A 22,807-nucleotide genomic window follows, 5' to 3' on the forward strand; every position below is an offset into this window, starting at 1 on the left:
ATCTGGAACAGGCATGGCAAGTAAAAAAAAATTAACAGCAAAATAGTTTACAAAACACTCTTAGAAACTTGCAGTTAACCCCCAGTTATTCACCACTCCAGACTTTTGCTTTCAGTGTCCTGCAGGAAGAGAGGAATAGCCCAGCACACAAGAAAGAGTGATTAAGGTGATAGCCTAGAAAATTACACTTCTCCAGTTCAGTGCAATTCCTGAGGATGTGTTGAGACAAAGAACCATGGATTGCCAGTGGGCATGTTCATACACAACGATACCGAGTATTTTGTTCAGACATGCCTAAGCTCTGATAATGACATATTTAAATCCAGTGAGTGTGCTCTATGAGCAGTATACATGGTATTTCATATTCAGAAATATTTTGGCTTGCTTATTGTTGGTATGACTTCTTTTTTTGTTTATAAAAGTAACCAGAAACAAGAGAAAGTCCAGACTTTAAGTCCAAATACTTTGTGTCTCATTGCAAATCATGTCATGGCTTGTTTTTTGTGGAGGGAGTGTTTCTAAAAGTAATAGCTGAAAATGTCAATTTCATTTACTAATATTTGGCCTAAATATGTAGAAGTCCTTTTAAAAGAGAAATTAATTAAAAATACTAGCCTTCTATTTGATTTTTAGCAACTGACATTCCATTATTAGGTGCCCAGTGTGCTCGGAGATGCTCTAGAGTACCAATTGCTAAGACTTTCCTCAACATGACAGGAAAAATTATACACTGCACAGAGGAACTCCAAAAATGCTGTGCTTCATCTATGGGTATAATCCATTACTACTTATTGTCTGTCTTTCTTTTGTTCCTGGCCTTGGTTACTTCACAGATTCCTTTACTTTGTCCTCATTAGTACCCAGAAATGCATCCTTCATGAATGTCACCAGTGTCCTTTGTTATCAAACACAGATGTGAAGAAACCACTGAGATTTTCTTGATACTTTTTCAGTCATTGGAAATTTCTTTGTTGTTCTCTTTGGTCCTGGTCCAGCACTGTAGGAGTCGGTGATTGTCTTCCCACCAACTTCAATGGGCTTTGGATCTTGCCTTTAATAGTTCCACTGAATTCATTTTATTTTCAACCTTCAAGTATGTCTCAAATTTATTTTATTTTAAAATTAATTATGTTTTACTGTTGGACCTTCATGAATTTTGTATATTTTTGAATACTGTCTTTATTCCATCAGTTGCTTCTTGTAAAATTTAAACCCTGTTGCAGTCTTTTACCCATGCACTTACTCTCCTGCTCCCTCATACTCTTTTTCAGCATTCTGGTTTTACTCAGCTAGCAATAAACTACTTACAGTCGCTTCTTATGGGGGTTTAGTTTTAAGTTTCACTCTCCAGAAGTATCTATGTTCCTCCCAAGCCAACTCCACCACCTCTTTCAGCTTCGACAAAACTTGTCTGCTGTGCCTCTTTGGCAGTACACATTGCAAATTTCTTTCATTAAAACAGACTTCATTTCATCAAATCAGGCCATATATTCACAGCCATTTCAGACAGTGAACTTTTCATAGAATCATAGAATTATAGAATGGCCAGGGTAGAAAGGGACCTTAAAGATCATCCAGTTCCAAACCCCTGCCATGGGCAGGAACACCTTCCACTAGGCCAGGTTGCTCAGAGCCCCATCCAACCTGACCTTGAACACTGCCAGGGATGGGTCATCCACAACTTGTCTGGGCAACCTGTGCCAGTGTCTCACCACTCTCAGAGCAAATAATTTCTCCCTAATATCTAGCCTAAACTTACTCTTTTTCAGCTTGAAGCCATTTCTCCTCATTCTCTCCCTACATGCTCTTGTAAATAGTCTCTCTGCAAGGCCACAATTAGGTCACCCCAAAGCCTTTTCTTCTCCAGGCTGAATAATCCTAATTCTCTCAGCCTTTTCTCACAGGAGAGGTACTCCAGCCCTCTGATCATCTTGGTGGGACCTGCTCTGGACTCATTCCAACAGGTCCATGTCCTTCCCAGATGGGGACCCCAGAGCTGGATGCAGCACTGCAGGTGGGGTCTCACCAGAGCAGAGCAGAGGGACAGGATCACCTCCCTTGACCTGCTGGCCTGCTGCTTTATAGATGCGCCTCTGTGTTGTTCAAAAGCCAGATCTCAGCAGTGCCCAAGACCAAATGCAGAGCCAGAGCAGAAGGACTCTCTGCTGCTAACAGCAGGAAAAGATTATCCCCCCTGACTCATGTCATATAATGTCACTTGTTCATGTTAGGAGGGGTTGGCAAATGCATTACTTTGTTAGTTTTGGTTGGATTTTTTTTTTTTTTACCTTGAAGGACCTGGAGAAGAACTGTGATGTTAGACAAGACCTGAAAGTATAGGCAGTGCCAATAATGTGGCAGGAGATAGAAAAATGGGTGGCAAAGTCAGGTATGAGACAGCCAGCATTGAAATAGCCAGCATTTCCCTAAAAACTTGCACCTAGAGGAGAAATGACTGCCAGCAGCTTAGCATTAGAGGAAAAAATAAATTGTCCTTGTTCCCAATTCTAGTGGACACAGCACAAAAAACATCATGATTTTTCCAGGTTTTTGTACTGCCCTTCATAAGGGGAAAAGCTGTGGCAAAGGAAGTATCCACTCACTCTTCCATGGATGAATCAGTGAAGCCCTAAGGGGGGATCTGGCTGCTCTTACCCAGGCTTCCTCTGCCCTGTGTAGAAACAGGGCAAATGATTTTATTCTCCAGTGCTTTCGGTCCTGTATCTTCCTTGAGCAGGAAATTAATACAAAAATGGAAAGTAGTTTGCCATTAACATTGCAGTGATTATCTGACAACCAGACTCGGCATCTATTGAAGTCAAAGGGGAAAAAAAAAAGCATCAGCTTCCAAGGGCTTTGGCTCAAGGCCTAGGAGAACCTCTTCAAATTTCTGAGGATTGCTAGGCTACTGAAAAATAATGTACGTACAGTGCTTCAGTGTACATATGTTGCTTTGATTATTTCATGGATATCACGTGCTTTGATGTTGGAGGCTACATAAAGACCGCCAAAAAAGATCTGTTAACTAATGACTGTTTATGCTGAAGTAGGCAAATGCTGAAACTGAATTTGGCCTTTTTCCCCTGGGATGGAATCCAAATAAATGTCATGAAGTAACTGCACAAACAGCACTCACTGGAAAAAAAAGGTCTTTGTTTCACTAATAAGCTCTTTTAAGGAACAATGGATACAGTTTCTCAGTTTTCTTTGCATCTGACAAAATAAAGCAGGCAAGAATTCTATTTTAAGGCCGTTTAAGTGAAAGCAATGAAAATTGGTTTGCTTAACAAAGGTAACTTGACTAACTGTTTGTTGTCGTTAGGAAGACGTGAGAGCCCCTGTGAATGTTTCTTAATTCCTGAAAGAGTTGCATGGCCATGGAGGTTTGCTTGTTTGCTTGTCTGGTGGGGGCAGTTGGGTTCCAGCACATCAGGCAGATTTCACGGGCCAAGATACACCCAAGAGTTATAAAGTAGTCAGAGGATGCTGATGCTCAGGAATCTACAAGAATATGTTTTTGTAGGAAAGTTACAATGTCATTAGTTTACTTATGATTCTTATTGAACTGCAGGTTGGGTAGCTGTTTTCTGTAATTCGTTAGTAGCTTGCAATGTCTGTGCTCCTACTCTGGGGAGAAATGCCCTTTTAGTTGAACAACTTGGAGCCAGATCCCTGCTGATGTCTGGGTAACTCTGCATCCATTACATACTGGAGGAACTGCTAGTTTGAGCCATGGACAGACTTCTCCAAACCCCGCCATGCCACCAGAAAAAGGTCCAGTCTTTAGCTGCTTGCTGTAGTGCCCCTGCCAAAGGCTGCTGCCCTCTCCGTCTACTCACACCACTTTTGTAGGAGCTCCCTCGTTTGTTTTGAGCAAAATTCAGCTCCATTTGTTTTCCTCATCATTGGTCTGTACCAAGATAAGAGGCTCAGCCTGAAGCTGCGCCATGTAGGAAGTGTTCGTACAAACTGTTCAATGAGCACATCAGTGGGGGTGATCCTTAATGAGGAGAGCATGGAATGGTGCTGAGCAGCTGAGAGTAGTAACCCCTTCCAGCTCACAGCAGGGTCCCAAAGAGGACATCTGTTCATGGCTTCTGTCTGCAGCTCCTTTGTAGGTCTGACCAAAGTGCTTCTGGCAAAAAAAGTGATTCCTATTGGGGAGGGGGGAAATTTAAAAAAAAAAAGGGGGGGGGGAAGAGTTGCTTTAAATATTTTCTGTAGGGAAATGCTAATTTGGAAGAAATTCGAACAAAAAGTGAAATGGTGCCTCTAGTGAAGGAACTGGTATTTTATCCACTGAATTCAGTGAAGCTGGGACTTTACACAAAAACATCTGGTTCAAGATTTCTCAGAGAAAACTCCTTCTGAACTGAGATTTCAATTTGTAGATTTACATGTTTTTCATGACAAAAGAAAATTGATTTCTTCACTTCTAACACCTACCGCTGTACTGCTACAAATAAAACAGGAGCACCCTCTACTCCCACTCAGCCTATAAAGACTTCAAATCCTTACTGTAGATTTTGGCCCTGGCTATTTAAATGGTAAACTGCATTAAAATTGATGGATATGACTGTTGCCTACAATCTGTAGTGGTGGAAAACCTCATTTCCACATGGCTCATCTGCTGTAAAATGTGGAGAACAAGATGTTTACTGCCTGCTTTTTGCAGCACAGGAGACTTGCCCTTGCTCAGACACTCAGTTTGCTGTCCACCAGCTCCCAATTAGTGTTTCAGAACCCGGCCCTGTTGTGAACGCACATCACTGATTAGCTAAATTATTTATATTTCTTAAAATAAACACATTACAGTGGGACACAATTCATGTTTTGCTAATTGTGTTTAGCTCAGAGCATTGTAATTTCTAATTTCTTTGCCCTGTAAATATGTATTAAAACCCCCCAACTTGCAGTATACATACTCTTAGTTACCGTATTTCAATAAATACCTCTCAGCAGATTTTCTGTGTCAAATAATTTGACAGTCTGTTGGTGTAAGACTTTATCAAGGGAGTTTCAAACAGTGTGGAGTAGATTCCCCCCCCCCCCCCCCCCAAACTGTAGAGCTTCTCCACAATTGCCCCTGTGTGTTGCCTAAAAAACATTTTCAGAGCAAACTGCATAGACCGTATTTAAAGCACACCATCTCTTATTTCTTCAAACGGGTGAAAAACGTGGACCTTAATGAAGGCATAAATCCTTGGTGTTTAATCTTCTGAAAGAAATACAGTAGTGTTTGCACAGGGAGGAAATGATGAAAAAAAAAAGCAACTACTGAAAAAGTACAGAATATCTCAATATCACCATTTATATAAACATCAGAAGCTGTTTGCTTTATAGTAAAGAATACAAGAAACTGACTTTTATCTCCTCCGCCACAGATTTCAGTAAACAGTGGTCTCAGAATGAAATTATCTTCAGTGTCAACTGTGAAACCATGCTATGATGGCATAGTCATAAGGATGGTTCCAGCTTCAGTATAGCTCTGCAGAATAAGCAAGAAATATCTTATAAGTAGGGCCTGTTAAAAGAGGAAAGAGCATAATTTAAGGATCAGTATATAAATAAGTTGTAACTCTTTTTTTGAATCTATATTGCTTTTCCTAAATGTACTAAAACTGTAAAGTAATATCAGTGGAAAATTGCAGCAGAATGATTTGTTTTCATAGTTCATTTATAGTTAATTTCCTGTACTAGTAGTACAGGGAAAATGATTTAGCAGCGAGTCTAGTGTGAATTCCTTACAAGAAACCAAAAGATAAATAGCTTACTCCCCACTGCCTAAAGGTTTGAGAGTGTGGATGAACTGAATTAAAAAAATCTTTGGAGTCTTTGTGTGCTCCAATATGGAAGGCATGAAAGGTATTCCTCCACTGTGCAGTTTATTTTCTGTACATGTTCTCCAAGAAGGCAGCCTAGAGATAATACAGGACAAATTACCTTCAGCTTTGAAAATCACAGTCTGCTTTTAAGTTCTCTTCAGGTGCAGCAGAAGGCTGTGGGCTTCCTACCCTCTGCCTGGGAAAAAACCAAAGGTGCCCCTGCACAACTAAGACATTTGGCAATCAGATGAGTGCAGAGAGGGCTTTTGCTGTGCTCTTTCCGTTCCTACAGAGATACATGGTGCTGTCCTCCATGTACATGAGCTCAGCTGTGCTAACTCATCCTCCTAATTTCTCCTCTGGAAGCCAGAAGGGTATTTATTGAGGGGGTCACTCCTGTGTCTGAGTGCTTGACTGCTGTTACGCTGAGGTTGTATTGTGCTTTCTTTGTCCCTCTCTCAGCTGTTGCTCAGCACTAGTGTGCTGGCAGTGTCCGTTCGAGGGAAGGAAGAGGAGCAGGAAGGGGGTGAACTTCTCATCAGAACTTGGCAGGATTTTTATTTTGGCAAAATTTGTCCCTTTCTTAAAACAAGCATATATAGATACAGTAGGGTGTATATAAATACCAAAATATATGTAGATAAAGAGACACAACATGTCCCACTCCTTTCTCATTGGTAATCAGACTAGCAAGTGCATATTAATGGTTCACGGCTGCTCCCCACTTTTCCTGCTCTCCAGCTGTCTGCTTTTGAATAACAATTTGCACTTCCTCCCAAACCTCTCCTAATAAAAGATCTAAATCTGACTGGTTCTGAGCTACTTTGACTAGAAAGGACTGGACTGAACCTGCTGACCAGCTGCTGTTACAGCTCTGAAAAACAAGTAAATTCACCTCCCACACATTTACTCCCACACATTTTCTTTCATCGGTTACATATGAGATACAGTACAAATGGAATGGTCTCAATTATGAAGATCAGAGGAGTTACATGATTAAGGCTGCTTCTCTATTTCATTGATATCAAAAAGTAAGATACCCATTATGCTTTCTTACCTAGTTCACAAAGCTTTTCTATACTGGAATATATAAATCTAAGTTTAAATACTCAAAACATGAAGCAAGCAAATTCATCACTGTAACAAGCTACTAAAATTCTGTTGTTCATTTTGTAGAGGATAACTTTGGTTCTTCGATATTGTGTATTAAACCAGAGGTTCATATTCTTGACTAACAAATGCAGTTGTAGTTATTGATAAACCAAAAGGTGAACTGAGAACAGAACATTTTTCATTGGGTCTGTTCTACTTTATCCACCTGGAAAATAAGGATTGACCAATCTGATATCAAAGAGTTGGGAAGTTTAACAATGCTGGCAGCTCATTTTAAAAGGGTGCTTAATGATGAAGTACGTTAAGGGATGTTATTTTTTATCTTGCTGTGGTGGATATTGACCATCAATCTAAGACAGGAGCTCAGTGCTCACCATCTGATCACAATATTGTTATGGAAGGAAAAGGCTGAATGTTGAGCTAAGCTAAGTAGCAATTAACTGTGCTTGCTTTTAATCTTTCCAGATATGGCAACTTGAATTATTAGCGTACAGGTTCATTGCATGACTGTTAAGATGTTGGCTTAGCTCTGAAAGGTGCTGAGAGTTGTAGCTGAGCAGCTGACAAGTTTCCCAGATCTGCATTTATATTTCTGTAGTACTGTTGAAAACACTGCTCTTGAATGGAATGGAGTAGGATCAGGTCCAAGTTTGGATGTTGTCCACAGTCTTCACAGGCAGAGATATGCAAGAAAGTCAGTGAGACTTGGTCTGTGGCTGGATGGGGATAGCAGTCAAGTGAGGAACCTGCTTGTGTACCTGCTTGGATGAGCTGCTGTCAGTATTTAGTGTATTCAGCCACATCATATATATGGTCTTATTAAAATTATGCAAGTAGTTAGACCGTGAGGATAAAGAGGTTTGCAGTGAATGAACAAATAAAAAACACTGGCTGCTTCCTACAAAAACAGATGGCACTAATATTTGTAAATTAATTGAAATAAGTTGACAATGACTTTGTAGTGAAGGTCAAGGAAACTTAGGCAGGTTTGGATTATCCAGCAGCTGGAGAAGGTTATCTTATTTGCACTGTTTCTACACATAACTGTAAAATGACTACTGCTGAAATCCATAGCAGCCTTGTTTATTTATTTTAGAAGTGTAAAACTGACATTTATATTATAGTAGGAAACAATATTGTAATGACTTTCCAGTCGGGGAATGGTGTAATTATTGAACATACAGGAGCCCCTACTCACATGGACAAGAGTGACCTATTTGAAATGCTGGGTATGGATTGCCAGAGGGGCTTGACGAGTTCCCTGCTGAAGGGCTCTTAAACACTCTGAGAACAGTTGGATGGATTCCCCATGGATTTGAAAGATGGGAAATAATGGCTGTGAGTGAATGGCTAGGGTGGTAGTGGTGTATTCCCACAGGGATCTGGCCTGGAGCTTAAGCTGTTCAACGTATTCATGAGTGATCTGCACAACAGTGAGCTGACAGTATTTGCTAGTGGTCCAAGATTATTCTAGCTGATGGCATTTAAAACTAGTTGTGTGCAGGACACTGGCTGATGAAATTCAGTGTAAGTAAATGGGAAGCAACACGTACAGAGAGAAACCTTCTTGCCTTATACAAGGCTTGCACTGAATTAGCTGTTACCACTCAGGGAAGAGATGAGGAGTCCCTGTAGATGAAAGCTTCCACTCATTACCCAGATGCTGTGCAGAGAAGAATTAGCAATGGCACAGAGAATGAAACAAACATACATAATAAATATTTTACTCATATAGTACAGAACAAATGTAGATTTCTGAAACAGTGACATGGCACAAGGGTGGAAGCCCTGCTTAATCAAGTGTTTGAGAATCTGCCCTGAGGAAGGATCAGGGCTTTGAGCCATGGTGCCTGTACTGACAGGCAAATGTCCCTGGAGTGGCACAGTGCTCCCTTCTGCCTATTTTGCTGTAAGTCCAGTAGCAGCACCAGAGGGGGCAGTTAGGGGTAGTATCTTCTTTATCACCACAGCAGGACTTGTCAGCAGCCTCTGTCCAAAAGGGATTTTATGAGATGTAGAATTTCCAGTTCTTGAGTCCATTTATATATAATGGTGCATGGGTTCCTGAGCATGTCTTAGCTTGTTATTTTACATTACATATTTATATAAGTTTAACTCTCAGATACCAATTTTATTTAACGATATACATTGTTTTACAAACACATTTTACACATGCACCACAAACATTTCCATTATTTGTGTATTGAACAGATGATGGTGGACTGAGCAGCTCTGTCACAAGGGCCCAGGCAGAAAATCCAAGGCCCTGCACTATACTCAGTACTATTCTGTCTTGCCCTGGAGCACCACTTACTTGGAAAACTTTTTTCTCAGCAAAATTTCTCAATTACTTCTATTTAAATGTTTTTTTGGTTTTGGGGATTTTTTTTGTAGTAACCAAGTGTCCAACCTGCCTTTCTGTGTAATACCATTCTGTGCCAGCTAAACACTCCCCTTGCAGCCCCACCTAACTCAGTTTTCCCTTTCTTTCCTCATTCGTGCTTTTCTAAGCACTGATTAGAACCCTCTGAAAACACCAGGTTTGGTGAGCATTGAAATGGTTCCTTGTGTGTGTGTGTGTGCAGTTGAGCACATGTAGGTGTGGAGGGGAAAGGGGGCACAAGTTTATTCACTTAACAAGCAGCATTTGGGCTCAGTTTTATCTTGAGCACTTAGGAGAGCTAGTAGCTGCAGGAGTTTATCACATTGCTGGTATGTTTATAGTACAGCATGGAAGGTGCTTTATAAGTGCCAATTACTCTATTAATACTAGTAATTAGTTTTTTATACCCTACATTCATTTTATGCTCTTCATAAGAAAATGTAATCGGTGCAGACTACCTTAACTTTCAAGTGACTAAATGTGGTTCATTCCAAGGGTTAACCATACTTGTAGTTTACTGTATTAGTCCCAGTTGTATTTGACATAAAAATGTTTTTATAGCACAACCAAATACCAGCATATTTGCGGTTGCAGTCAGATGTTTTTAACTATCTTGGATATAACCCACAATGGTTTCAGAAGATATTTCCATTGTTTTAGCCAGATTTAGAGAGGCTGGATGAAGCTATGGCCCAGTGGTGTTTACATATGCGAGTATCAGTCTTAAAGGGCAAAGAATATGATGTTCCATAAACCTTTATACAGAAATAAATACCTCGCAGCAAAAATGTTTTTCTAAGATCAGTTACTATTTCAACTATAATGACCTGCTTGGAAAAGGTCAGGGGCCAAATTCTTCTCTCATTTGCACTGGCGTAAATCCACAGTAATGTAAGTGCAGGATTTGGGCTTGGGAGTTTAAAACTTTGGAATTAATTTTCCCCTGACCCACAGCACTTAATGCAATCTATTTTGTTTGAGCTGTTAATTTAGCAAACTATTCCATGGATAAGATCCCGATAAACTACATAACATGAGAAATAAATACAGTCAGAGCTTCAGGGCATAATGTAGTCCTGGGCAGTCCTTGTTTTAATTCTCTCTTTCTAAAAACAAAACCCTCCCAGTATTGATCTGCCAAAAGGCTTTTTCTGGTTGGAGTTGTTACTGTTTAGACAGAATATATGTATGTATTTATGTATGTCAGTAATTTACTGAAGTTCTGATCCAAATTTACAAGTGTACCAGTCCCCAGAAATCCTCAACTCATAACTGCCAATGCAAACACCCCTCAGTCTTTATCAATCTTCTGGTTGAACCAAAGCTCAGCTCATGTATGTTCCTAATTTTTGCAGTTCAGTTTCAGTTTTAAAATTTATGGACTTTCCCCAAATCATCTGCAACTTCCAACTTCGATTTGTATTTCTGTTCTTTACTGCTTGTAGTGAACAGCTTGTTAATGAAAGGTAATTTAGTACCAATTTGAACATCAAAAAATGTTGATATTATGTAAATATGAAGGATAATATTTTAAAATTGCATTCTTGACTTCTGGGAGTGCAGTGCAAATCCAGCGTGTGTACACAAGGCAATCTTGAAAAAAGTAGCAAATATTTTGTAGCTTAAAACAGTCAATTGTTTAACATAGCTGAACTCAAAACTGGATTAACAGATCCCATGTCCCTTGTAGCAACCAGCTGTGTGGGACTCTGAACATGCCCCCCATCAAATTCTATTCACTCACTCACCCCCCAACCCCAGTGGGATGGGGGAGAGCATTGGGGGAAAAAAAGTGAAATCCACAAGCTGAGAGTGAGACAGTTGAAATGGAATAACTAATAATAATAACAACAATAATAATAGTAATAATAATAGAATATACAGAACAAGTGATGCTCAGTGCAGTTGCTCACCACCTGCCGACTGCTGTCCAGCCAGTTCCCAAGCAGTGATTGGGTCCTCCCAGCCAACTTCCCCCAGTTTATTCACTGGGCTGACATTCAGTGGTATGGAATATCCCTTTGGCCACTTGGGTCAGCTGTCCTGGCTGTGTCTCCTCTCAGCTTCTTATGCCTTGCAGCCTGCTCGCTGGTGGAGTGGTGCGGGAAGCTGAAAAGTGCTTGACCTAGTGCAAACACTGCTTAGCAACAACTAAAACATTAGTGTGTCAACATTATTCTCCTCCTAAATCCCAAACACAGCACTATAACAGCTACTAGGAAGAAAATTAACTCTATCCCAACTGAAACCAACACAGCACCCATCCCTTATTCTATACCATTTATGTCATGCCCAGGCCCACACTTTCCCCTGCATCCTTCCCTGCCTTTGGATATATGCACACAGGTATTGTTCCCTTTGTCTATGTGCTATACCTTTAAGATGTCCATTGAGTTTATTTAGTCAAAGACTTTGGGATCCCTCTGTCATAGCAGCCCAAAGGGCAGGAGAACTGGTCTGTGGTGTTGGATCGTTGCACGCTGAAGCCACTTCTGGTTCCATCACCTTTGTGCTTATGTGGTTCTATTATTTCAAATTTCATTCTTCATTAATCTGGGCAATTGTGACTGTAATGCTGTTGATACTGCATGTAGCAACCATAGTAGGGATTACATATATTATTATATAGAATTAACATCATACAATTCAAATCATTGGCTATTCCCTCCCAGAATCAAATCCCCTGAAAGAACGTATCAGACTTCCCCATCCTGCTGCATCACCCACGACATGCATCCGGGTCCCTGAGCAAAAGCAATCCCATGGTTGGGTTTGCCTTTGCCTGACAGGAATAACCCAGCCTGTCCTCCCCAGCATATTTTTTATGTGCCCTACAGGGCACTTTAGTATGTAATAAATTGAGCCGGGCATGGCCAGCCCAACTGGCAGATTCCCTAGTGTTGACTGAGCAGGTGGCTTTCCCTAAATGTGTATCCCAATGTTTGAATGTCCCAACACCCATTGCTCTCAGTGTAGTCTTTAACAGTCCATTATATCATTCCATTTTCCCACAGGCTGGTGCATGGTAGGGGATGCAATGTACCCATCCAGTGTCATGCCCTTTGGCCCAAATGAGCAGCAATTTTTATGGAAGAACCCCCTTTTGAGGTTGTTTTTCCTTGCAACTCATGTATCCATGCCTCCAGGGTTGAGGTAGATTTTCCATTCCACTTCCTTATGAATGATGAAAGATGAAAGGTAATTAAGTACCAATTGAAACATCAAAAATTATTGTAATAGATATTATGTAAATATTAAGGATAATTTTTTAACACCTCATACCTGACTCCTGTGAGGGCAATGCAAATCATTTGTGTGTACACAAGGCAATCCACATTGCTCTTGAAAAAAAAGGAGCAAATCTTTTTTTAGCTTAAAATAGTAAATTGATTAACAGATCCTTTGTTAGAAGCGTCTCTTGTAGCACTAGTTCCATGGTACTCTGCACCTCATCTAAATTATATAGGCCAGGCTACACATACACAGAAAATGAAGGGCCAAAATATACCAAGAAACCTATAAACTCCTCTTCATGTCTTCTAACCATGGCTCTTTCACAGCTCAGGAACCTGAAACAGGATCCTCCTTCTTCTAGTGACACACATCTGTAGCTCTTGCATATCCCATCTGCCTCCTAACATTTCACCTCTCCGATGCCAGGACTTCCACCGTGAATGTGAAGGGAGCAAATGAATCATTTGAAGGACAAAATCATGTTAAGCTATCATCCTACCGAGAAGATTTTCACACTTATTTTTATGAATTCTTGTTGTTGTCCTGTGCAGTAGGGGAGTTGATAAGTCAGAAGCACCATTTCTGCCCGTCTTTGACATTGAGTAACACATATCTGGCTGAATTTCCCCACTTGACCATGCAGTGTTTTAGCAGATCGCTGCTATATTAAAACCTGATGTGGTTGTGGATGTGCATTGGATTAGTTTCTCCCAAATAACTCTTCCCATCTAATTTGAGTGTTACACAAATACAGTAACAAGTGAGAGGACTTTTACTGTAGTTTTAATTCAACACAGAGCACAATATATATAACTACTGAAAACAGAACCAGAACTTGACAGACTCAGAGCTGGCACTTCCCTAATCCCGCAGGCTCTGTGCAAAACCCTAATGGAAAAATACCCAGGAAGGGATGGGATGGGATGAAATCAAACTCTATATACTTCTTTGGAGATGCTGCTGTCTTTGGGGAGTCAAAAGTTTGTCCCTGAGACTTTGAAGGGAGTCAGGATGTTTTCTGAAGCTCCATGTTGAAAAATCTTCCTTATTTTCCCCCCACCTCCCATCCTGGAAGCAGAACTTATGTCAGAGCCTTGCTGTTGTTTCATGTTCATGTAACTGTGCAAAAGGAAGGGGACTTTGAAAGTTCATGGTGGTGTTTGCTGTGCTAAGCACCAGATGGGTTTCTACCCAGATGTCCTAACAGCTGCTGAAAAGGCATGCAGTAGAAAATTATTACTTCCCAGTTACACATGCAGTTCCTACATGCAGAAAAGACATGGAAAGGTACTGGTAGAGCTAGGGGTAAAAGGAAGCACATGTTTTACTTCCCTTCTGTCCCACCTACTGTGGGAAACTTGGGGCTTTTGTTCTTACTCTTCTTTAGGTCACTATGGATTACATAGTTCCTTACTTCTTTTTTTCCAATCCCATATTCTGAAGATCAGGTTTGAGCTCAGACATGTTAGGGAATGCTGCTTGTGGAACCCCTTCTGCATTTCAGTCAGACTCATTTGCATGTGCTGTTTTGCAAAACGTGTCAGTCACACTTCCACCCTTTGATTTCTGTTATTCCCGTTTTGGGACTGGGCAATCCAAATGTAAGTAAATTAACTTAAAGAAAACATTCCTTTAACTTCAATTAGACCACAGTTTTACTCTTTGTTCAGACTACATCCAAATTTTACCCCTTTCTCAGAATAAATTATTACAAGACTGTGCAGGTGCAAGCACCTACCACCAAAGGCAGTACCAAGCATACCAGGCACTTGGCATGCATCCCCACATGCTGAGCAGTGCCAGTAGTTTTCCTCTCTAGTGGGAAAGATTGCTCACAGAATACAGTATTTGAGGTAGAATTAAAAGCTCTGGGAAAGGCTACTTCACTATGGTATGGGCTAAAGAAAGTTGATGCTGGAGGTGTCTTCTTTCTGGAGAGGAAAATATTTAAGGAATGTGGTATTAGCTGCTAACTAGATGCAAGCTGTATGTGAAATGGGCAGGAGAATAGGACTTGGTTCCATTTTGCAGGGTGAGTGTTTTTGAAGTAGATTCTTGTGATCAAGTAGATTTTTATATATATATACACATATGGTTTTTTGGGGTGTTTGTTTGTTTGTTTGTTTTATGAGAGGAGGATGGGAGGCTGTGTAGTTTCTTTTTTCTAGGATTCAGTCAGCATCAGGAGCCCATTAGGAGTTACTTAAAGGCATAGAAGGCAGTTACCCTGCCTGAAGAAGCCCACAGCACACAGAAAGCTGTTGTACTGGTAACAAAAAAAGTCTGCTCTCTTAGCACAATGGCTTTTTGCTTTCAGGCTAATCACTTGTTTTTTGGATGTAGTCTGAACAAAAAAATCAATTACTTGTATTAACCAAATAATCAGCTACAATCATTAACTAGGTTAAAAACTCCATTTATTTTGTATTTTTGTTTTTGTCCCCTCAAAAAAAGTAGTTTGTCCCCTCAAAATGAGTAAGAATTAGCAGTTGTACTTAAAATGTATTCTGTTCAATGTGTGCTGTAATTGCTTTTGTTCCTCATCTCATCATGTTTTTAAAAAAAAAACCAACCGTTCCAGTGAAAGTTCAACCTCTTTAACAGTTGATATATTTCTCTCTTGCTCCGTTAGGAAGCTGATCCAGCTTCAGTTTCTGAATATCCTTGTAGTGTCAGTGCACACGTCTTCTGTCAAGTTCAATTAAGAATAGCTCAGATAGCAGTTGAATATTTTTCCATTGCATATCATAACTTCTTGACCTTTTAAAAACTTCTTCTGCAGATGTTCCTGTGACAGTGTCAGACTCCACTTGGGCATCATTCCCTCATTAATGTGAAAGAGTGTGACTGTGTTTTCTCTTACACAAGCAGCTTTGTTTTGTTTTCTCTGCTGTTATTTGAGTTTCATTTTGGAGTGTGCATATGCTCAGATTTCCCCTCTAGCAGCACAGCTGGCTATACCCAAGAGTGTGCAGTCTCGAGTTTACAGCTAGCACTGCTGGGGTGGGGGCAGTGCACTGATGAGGAAAAGGGAAAGGAGGCAGTAGCACAGCCTCAGCAATGTGAAGATCATGGATTTATTTTGTTTAGATGTATATATCTCAGTAGCTTGGACAGACTAATAAGGCAATGGTAATGCTGTGTTGTAGTTACAGTGTAATTATGCTGTTTCCAGTGGATAATTACAGCTTATTTATGAACTGCCAAACCTGACCAATTTGCTTACTGAGACCCCTTGGCAGAAGTAGCCACATGTGTGCTATAGGCCAGTTATATTAACTCCTGCTGTACAATGGAATTATTCTGGGCCCCGTACTATTTTTTCTGATTAAAGGTGTTGATAAGTACTGGTGCAAAAAGACAAACCTTCACTGTAGCTGAGCTGAGCCCAGGACCTGCTGTGTGCAGGAGGACATTAACAGCTGGCAAATGACAATGTGCCTCCTGGATCCTTACCTCTTAGAAATGACCCTGCATCTTGTTTGGCAATGTCTGCTTCCTGGTGTGCACTGCTCCCGCATGCCTTCTGCTTCTGGGAAGGGATGCCCAAGCCCTGCTCAGATGGGAGGCTGCTAGGGATCCCCAGGTGTCAGCTCCTGGGGCCTCCTCTTGTCCCCAGCCTAATGAGTCTGATCCATGTAGCCAGAATGTAGAAGCAGACAAAGCCTGTTGCAGAAAGACGAATGATAAAAAGGATGATTTTGGGGAGCAACAAAATCGCTGTGGGGGGCCTGATCTTTGTGGAAACCTGTGAAAGTGCTTTACTTACATACACAAAAAATACTCTATGATATGTAGATCTCTCAAATGTTAGAAACAAGACCAAAAAGACAAAATTCCTGTTTGCATGTTCTGGCAACAGCCCATTTACAAGGCATTTGACCATTTGGCCTCAGTTAAGACCTCTTTGAAGGCACTGTCTAACTTTGCATTGCCTGGATTTTCTCTGAGTCCCCTGTCTCAGCTGTTGATGGAACATATGGTAAATAATGCTGGACACTTGAAAAACACAGATTAATTGTATGAAAATGTCACACGGGTCAAGGGGGATTGTGTTTCATCTTATTTACTGATACAGGGCAGGATCACCAGTGGAATTTCTACATCCTATACTCGAACATACTCATTTATTTGGCACTCCTTAATGGAAAACATGGAGCAATTATATGCAGACAATGCTGTAATGGAAAATAATTGAAGACAGACACGGTTTGGGTTTTTGTTTGGTTTTTTTTTTTTGAACAATGCATGCCAGATCCTGCATGCAACAATCCTTTTTTTTTCTCCTAGCATAAATGCAGCCAATGCTTGAACCACATATGAAACCACAGTTCTGAGGCTCTAACTTCACAGCCAGCTAGAAATGACCAAAACAACATCTGCTACAGTTAGAATTTAAAAGTGCTTTTTTCTTTGTAGAGTTCCTTTCTCTGCTGAAATCACCCTCAGTAGAGTTACTGTTTTGTAACTTTTATCTGAGTAAACAGAAAACTCAATGGTTTTCTGAACTTCAGCAAAGGATTTGTGTGAAAATCACTTACACAATAATGGATGAAATACATGTGTGCATGAATCTGTATGTATGTAGTATCTGAAGCATTTCTTGTTATGTCTTCCACAGTGCTGTAACAGTTAAAGCTTCTTTTAAGTCAGTGTACACTTGACGTTGCCTTGCTTTTTATGGTTTTAAACATCAGTGTTTACCTCTGCATAAGTGAAGCTGTCAACACAGTGCTTCTGATATTAATGTGACATATATGCCTATTCTTGTTGCTCATGTTGTTATTAATAGTAATCATAATATTTGAGTTATGGTAGTACCTCAAGGCCCAGCCCTCTTCTCACTAAGTTTTTACAAAATAAAGTAAAGAGAGGGTCCCTTCACAGACAGAATATCAGTTGAAAATCAGGCAGGGAGAGGAGGAGGAACGGTGAGCTGGAGCAGGTCAGAAGCGCTGAAGTAATGGTGAGGATACCACATGTGTCAGAGGAATCAGAAATAATCAAGTTTAATTGATTTGGAGGGTCAAATACATTTCAATGCTCTTGCACAGGATGGAGCAATGTGGCTGAACCTCTGGTATTTGTATTGATCTTAGCTCAGTACCTCAGGCCGAAGTACTTTTCAGCCATGGCCAAGAGGCAATTAAGTAGGTCAGCAGCTTTTAGGAGTCATGTACATCCTCTTCTTGACTGGCAGTGGGAGCAGAGAGGAGGCTTGTAGTAATGAGAAGTTGTCAAAAGTGCATGAAAAACAGAATGACAAGTCTTAACCCTTTATGTATTGACTGAACAGGAAGCTTTCTTGTGTAATGTCTTTACTCAGTTTATGCAGACAACTCTCTTTGACATTTTGCAAACTACCCCGGTCTACCAGGCATGGTGGTAGCCTTGTTCACAGGACAGAAGTGATAGCTTTCATGTACATCAGCCTTTCCTTCTATATCTTAGCCATCTGTGAAGGCCCTCAATGGTCTTGCAGGACCCTAGGTGGTGACTTGCATGCTCAGGTTGTTAGGAGAAGGTTAAAAATCTGTTCTTCTTCCAGGCACCAAAAAATAAGGATTTGTATCGGATCCAGAGCAAAGATCTAGCACCAAGAAGGAGAAGTAGCCGGTGGTGTCATTTTTCTGTATTCCATAATTTAAAGTTGCACGATCCCAAGAACTGTTCTAGGAAGTGGTGTCAGCGTTGTAAACTGTTGCACGAAAAGTAAAACATCCATTAAATTATGGTTGTGGGAGTGGGGTGGAAAGCAAATAGGAGAAAGCTGATGCTGAGACATAATAGATTTTCTTGTACTAAGTCATTCATTGTCATGTTGCAAAAGTTGTCACATTGGAAAAAATTTTTGTCTTTTCCTTTATTGATAAAATACGAGTATTTCCACAGTGAGGTCAGAAATCATGGAAAAGGTACAGTATGAAAGGCTTTGCTGTTTGATCACTACGCCTGACTGCTGCTGAGCGTTTTTTTAAGGACGTAGAGAATAATTGCATGGCCATGTTCTAATTATTTGACCATTACTGATAGTGTTGTGAAGCAAGTCTCTCTGCTCTTCATTGTCACAAGGTTATAGGAATTGTGGGCAAGCAGGCAGTAAGAAAGCTTCGAGTACTCTACTTGCACTGCTATGTATTGGTGGAGATGAAGGCAGGAAATCCAACCTCCTAAAATGACATATTAATAAGCTACGGTATAATTTTGAGCTGGTGAATTTATGGTTTGGTTTTTTCCCTTCAAAACCTGACTTGCACACAACTATTGAAGGGGAAAATGCAGCTTTGTCATGCCTAACTGGCACAGATCCAACAGGCTAATGATACAGTTTTAAATCCTGCATGAATCAAAGATGCAAATAAGAAAAGATGGGCTATGTTAGAAGTTCTTAGAAGTAGTTGTATGTGGAAATGGACCACAGTTTGCAGATACCTCAGGAGTGCTGCATCCATCTGTCCTCCTTGCCAGAGTGATAATGGAGGCGATTAGTGAATTGCCAACATGGCAAGTAACAGCCTCCCTGGTGGCACTGGCTTTGATTGATTTTATGCAGCAGTGAGATACTCCATGTTTCATTTCCAGAGACTTCACATCCCGGATCAGAGGTTATGGGGATGGGAGGGCAGAAGCAGTATGATGTCTTTATTACCCAGAGGAAAAGAGCCAATTATGCTGAACACCAGTGCTGCACCCCCAACTGCCATTGGCATCAGCTCCTGAGACACAGGGTTGCCAAGTCTCTTGGCCAATATCTGCTGTTCTGGAACTGGAGCCATCAAGAAAAATGAAAAGGAAAAAAAAAAAAAAAAAAGGAAGAAGATTAAAGGAATTATAGGAGTGACGAAGGAAGACAATTTTAGGGTCTGGTTCTCCAGCTGATATCAACTCCCTGTGAACAGCAAAGACCTCAACACTTTAACAGGATTATTTATGGACTGGACTCTCACAAGATAGCTTGGGAATACATCAGTTTGCTATTAAACAAATATATATGTGGATATTTGTATATGTGTGTAGCCAAATTACCTGGGAGTGCATGGGGTTACCCAAACACAGAGAACAGGAAATCTCTCTGCAGTTATCCTGAGCTTATAGCTGTACACAGCAATGTCTCTGTGGTGTCGAGGTGCACTTCTGTGCTCATAAGGGGAAGGACAGCATCTCGCTTCAGCGTTCTCTGCCAGTTCATTCCACAGAACAAAGCAATGGCTCTAGCCTACAGATGTCAGAAGGATTTTTCTCTCTGTCATTATTCGGCCTTTCTCGAGGTTTTTGAGGACACATATGAGGGTTGAAACCCGAAGGAAGTAGTTGTTTTCAGAGCCTGCAATATCCATATCCCTTCCTCCAGGAAACAGTGATCCTGAACCTGCCTGGTTGTCACTGAAATATCTTCTCATAACAACCACTGAAAAGAGACCGTGCTCTCACTCCCTGAAAAGGAGGCATTAACACTTCTGAAGGTCTCTAGCAGCATAAAAGGCTTGGTACATTTCAAGCCTGGGAGTTATTTACAGAATTTTTATGGGAAGCCAAATACATCAATAAGCACATTGAAAATATCTCCTGGGACAGTGGATTATAGGAAAACTGAGAGTGCCAAGCTTCAGAATTATGAAAATATTTTGAACTGTGCAACGAGGAATGTGATGCCCTATTATGCAGTTAAGTTAAGGCATATATGAGCTCACTCAATAAGGTATCATTTAATACAGTAGGGTGAAAAAAAACAAGTAAATAATTTTCTTTTGTATAAGTGAAAGTGCTCTTTTTTCTTTTCACAGTCATTCTATCAGAGCACATTTTATGTTGTTATTCAAAATTTTAAAATATCATTTAAAACAAGGGAAGAAAAACTTGAAAAAATTCAAGTCCTAAAGGCATCTTTCTAAATTGTCTGTCATTTAACTTAAAAGGAAAATACTTCTTATTTTTCCAGTTCAAATTTTCCCTGTATTAAAAAGAAATTAAAATGAGATACCTCCTCCTCCACTTCTTTCCTTTTTCCTTCACCTTTCTTTTGATGTAAGGGAAAATGGAGTGGAGAATAAGCGGCTTTATCAATTTTTAGACCCCCCCCCCCCCCCCCCTTTCAAAAAGTCAGTTTTAGCTGATTGTTCTTTCTTTCTCTTCATGCTGAAAAGTGAAAGTGTGTTCTTTCAGCACCCAGCCCTGACTGGGAAAAGGGCTGGTTTCTCTGGAAGAGTTTTCTTCTTGACTCGCCTGTAGTGTGATCCAGCTGCTGCCTCCAGGGAGTCTCGTGCAGGAGAGCCTGGGGGACAGGCCATGTTCCCCAGGAGAAGCGTCAGGCTGAGCTCACCCTGACCCACCTCAGCCCAGGACTGAAGGGCGGCCAAGAGCAGGCTTAGAGCCAGGCAGCTCCTCAGGGATCTCTCAAAGCAGTGCAGGATGTTTCCCATCTCCTCAGCAAGTGGGGCGATATTGTGTATTTAAAGATCGGAAGTGCCCAGCGTCATAATGAGAGCAGAAGCATCCAGACAAACTGGAGTTGGTTTCATGGCTGGTGGTGTTTTCAAATTAGAAAAACAGTCAAGGGCTTTCAGATAAGATGTGCATGTCAAAAGGCAATAAAGAAAACAACTGGTCTTAAAAGCTAATCGCCATGCACCATTGAGATTGGGACCAAAAAATGTTAGCTAATATTTTAAATGTGAGTGAAGGGTCAACAGATGAACCATATTGTAAACATACATGTCAGCAGCAGGGCAGGGTTGAAGATAAAATTGGAACCATGTGCTTCTCCATTTCTCATAAGGCACAGGGGTCATGACCCCAACAGCTTAAAAGTCCCTCAACAGGGAAAAATATAATAATGTCATATGTCACGCAGGGAGATGCTGTGCTTATTAATTTTGTAAGGTACATACAATTGCTAAGAATAATGTTTTGTACTGTGAAGGAGAGAGTTTCTTTTAAGAACATCTGGTTTTTATCAAATAAAACTACTCTTGAATCAGGTCTTAACACAATACATGGAAATACAGTTAGAACTTACAATGAACTGTAACTAATCCCACAAACTGACGAATCAGCACAAATCACTAAATATGATATTTAGAGCAAATGAATGCAGTCATCTGATAAACCTTGGAACTGCCTCATTACTGCCATTTATTCAGTCATTAAAGAGCTGTAACCAAGTTAGCATCCACTCCATTTCCACCCTAATACCTGGGGAATCTGCAAGCTTTTTCTTTCATTTTTCTTTCCCTGTTAATACATTCTACACATCTCCTTCCACAGTGCAGTTAGGTGGTCACTATTCTGGGTTTTAAGCTAGAAAGTGAAGCACAGAGAAAGGATTGACCATTGTATCCAACCCAATTCCCCTCAAAAGAGATGAGGATGGCAAGGTGGTGCTCTGAAGGCAGAAGGCACTGTTGTACATGTGGCAGCTCCATGGATGGTTTATTGATGGCAATGACAGTGTGCTGTCACAGAGAGGGAAACCCTCATAATGCCTACCCAGAGCTTCAGCAAGTTCTCATCCCAAGAGACATAAATGTGTGCTGCAGAAATTGTTCAGGGGTGATGTTTCCCTGGAATACAGATGTTCATGGGTCTTGCCTCTTAAAAGAAAAAAAGAGGAAAGGTGGTTTTTAGCATTTACTGTGCATCTGCTCTTATTAAACAGTGTCCACTAGAGGAGTAAATATGGGATTGAGAGAAAAAGGTTCTGAGTTCTGATTGTTGCTTTGGGTGGGTTTTTCGTGTCTCGGTAGGAAAATCTCTCAGTTGCTTTCTTCTAACACTAAAATGAACATACCTGTTTCAAAGCGTATCTCTGAATATAACTAGTTGCAGCTTCTCTGGTTCTTTGAAGATTCAGAAAGGGTATTTTTGTACTAGAGTTACATCACAAAATGCCAGAGCCCTCCTGGCTTTTCCATACCTCAGGGTACTGCAGTTCCAATCTCATTTCTTCTCTTCCCAAACCAGACTTCTCTCACCTTCTTCTACTTCCTATCGCTGTTCCATTTGTATTTCTTGCCTGCCAGATAGCTGTCTGTTTTATCTCCCTTTATTTGCATTTCAAAACTGAGGCTCTGAAATGTCTGGGATGAAAATTGCCCTCTGAGAGGCCAAAGTGAGGAAGGAACTGAATGTTCTACTTAATTCTGATGAATCCATGCTAAACCTGTTTTCAACTGTTTTCTCAAATGCAATTATCAAATGCTACCCAAGCCAAAAAGAACTTGTCTGTTGACTTTTTTTTCCAGTCCCTGTGTTC

General features: G+C 40.6%; 1 protein-coding gene and 1 long non-coding RNA gene across 6 annotated transcripts in view; one reads left to right on the forward strand and one right to left on the reverse strand.

Annotated features, from left to right (window-relative positions):
• The window catches only part of KCNQ1 (potassium voltage-gated channel subfamily Q member 1), a 336,822-nt gene that overhangs the window by 267,993 nt on the left and 46,022 nt on the right, over positions 1-22,807 (forward strand). The gene's annotated exons all lie outside the window — the stretch shown is intronic.
• LOC116445796 lies at positions 3,605-11,467 on the reverse strand. Its single transcript, XR_004240882.1, has 2 exons — positions 11,235-11,467; positions 3,605-5,488 (listed from the first exon to the last, which is right to left on the reverse strand). It is a non-coding gene; the product is annotated as an uncharacterized LOC116445796 (long non-coding RNA).

This window comes from Corvus moneduloides, chromosome 6, assembly GCF_009650955.1.
Source record: "Corvus moneduloides isolate bCorMon1 chromosome 6, bCorMon1.pri, whole genome shotgun sequence".
NCBI classification, from domain to species: Eukaryota; Metazoa; Chordata; class Aves; order Passeriformes; family Corvidae; genus Corvus; species Corvus moneduloides.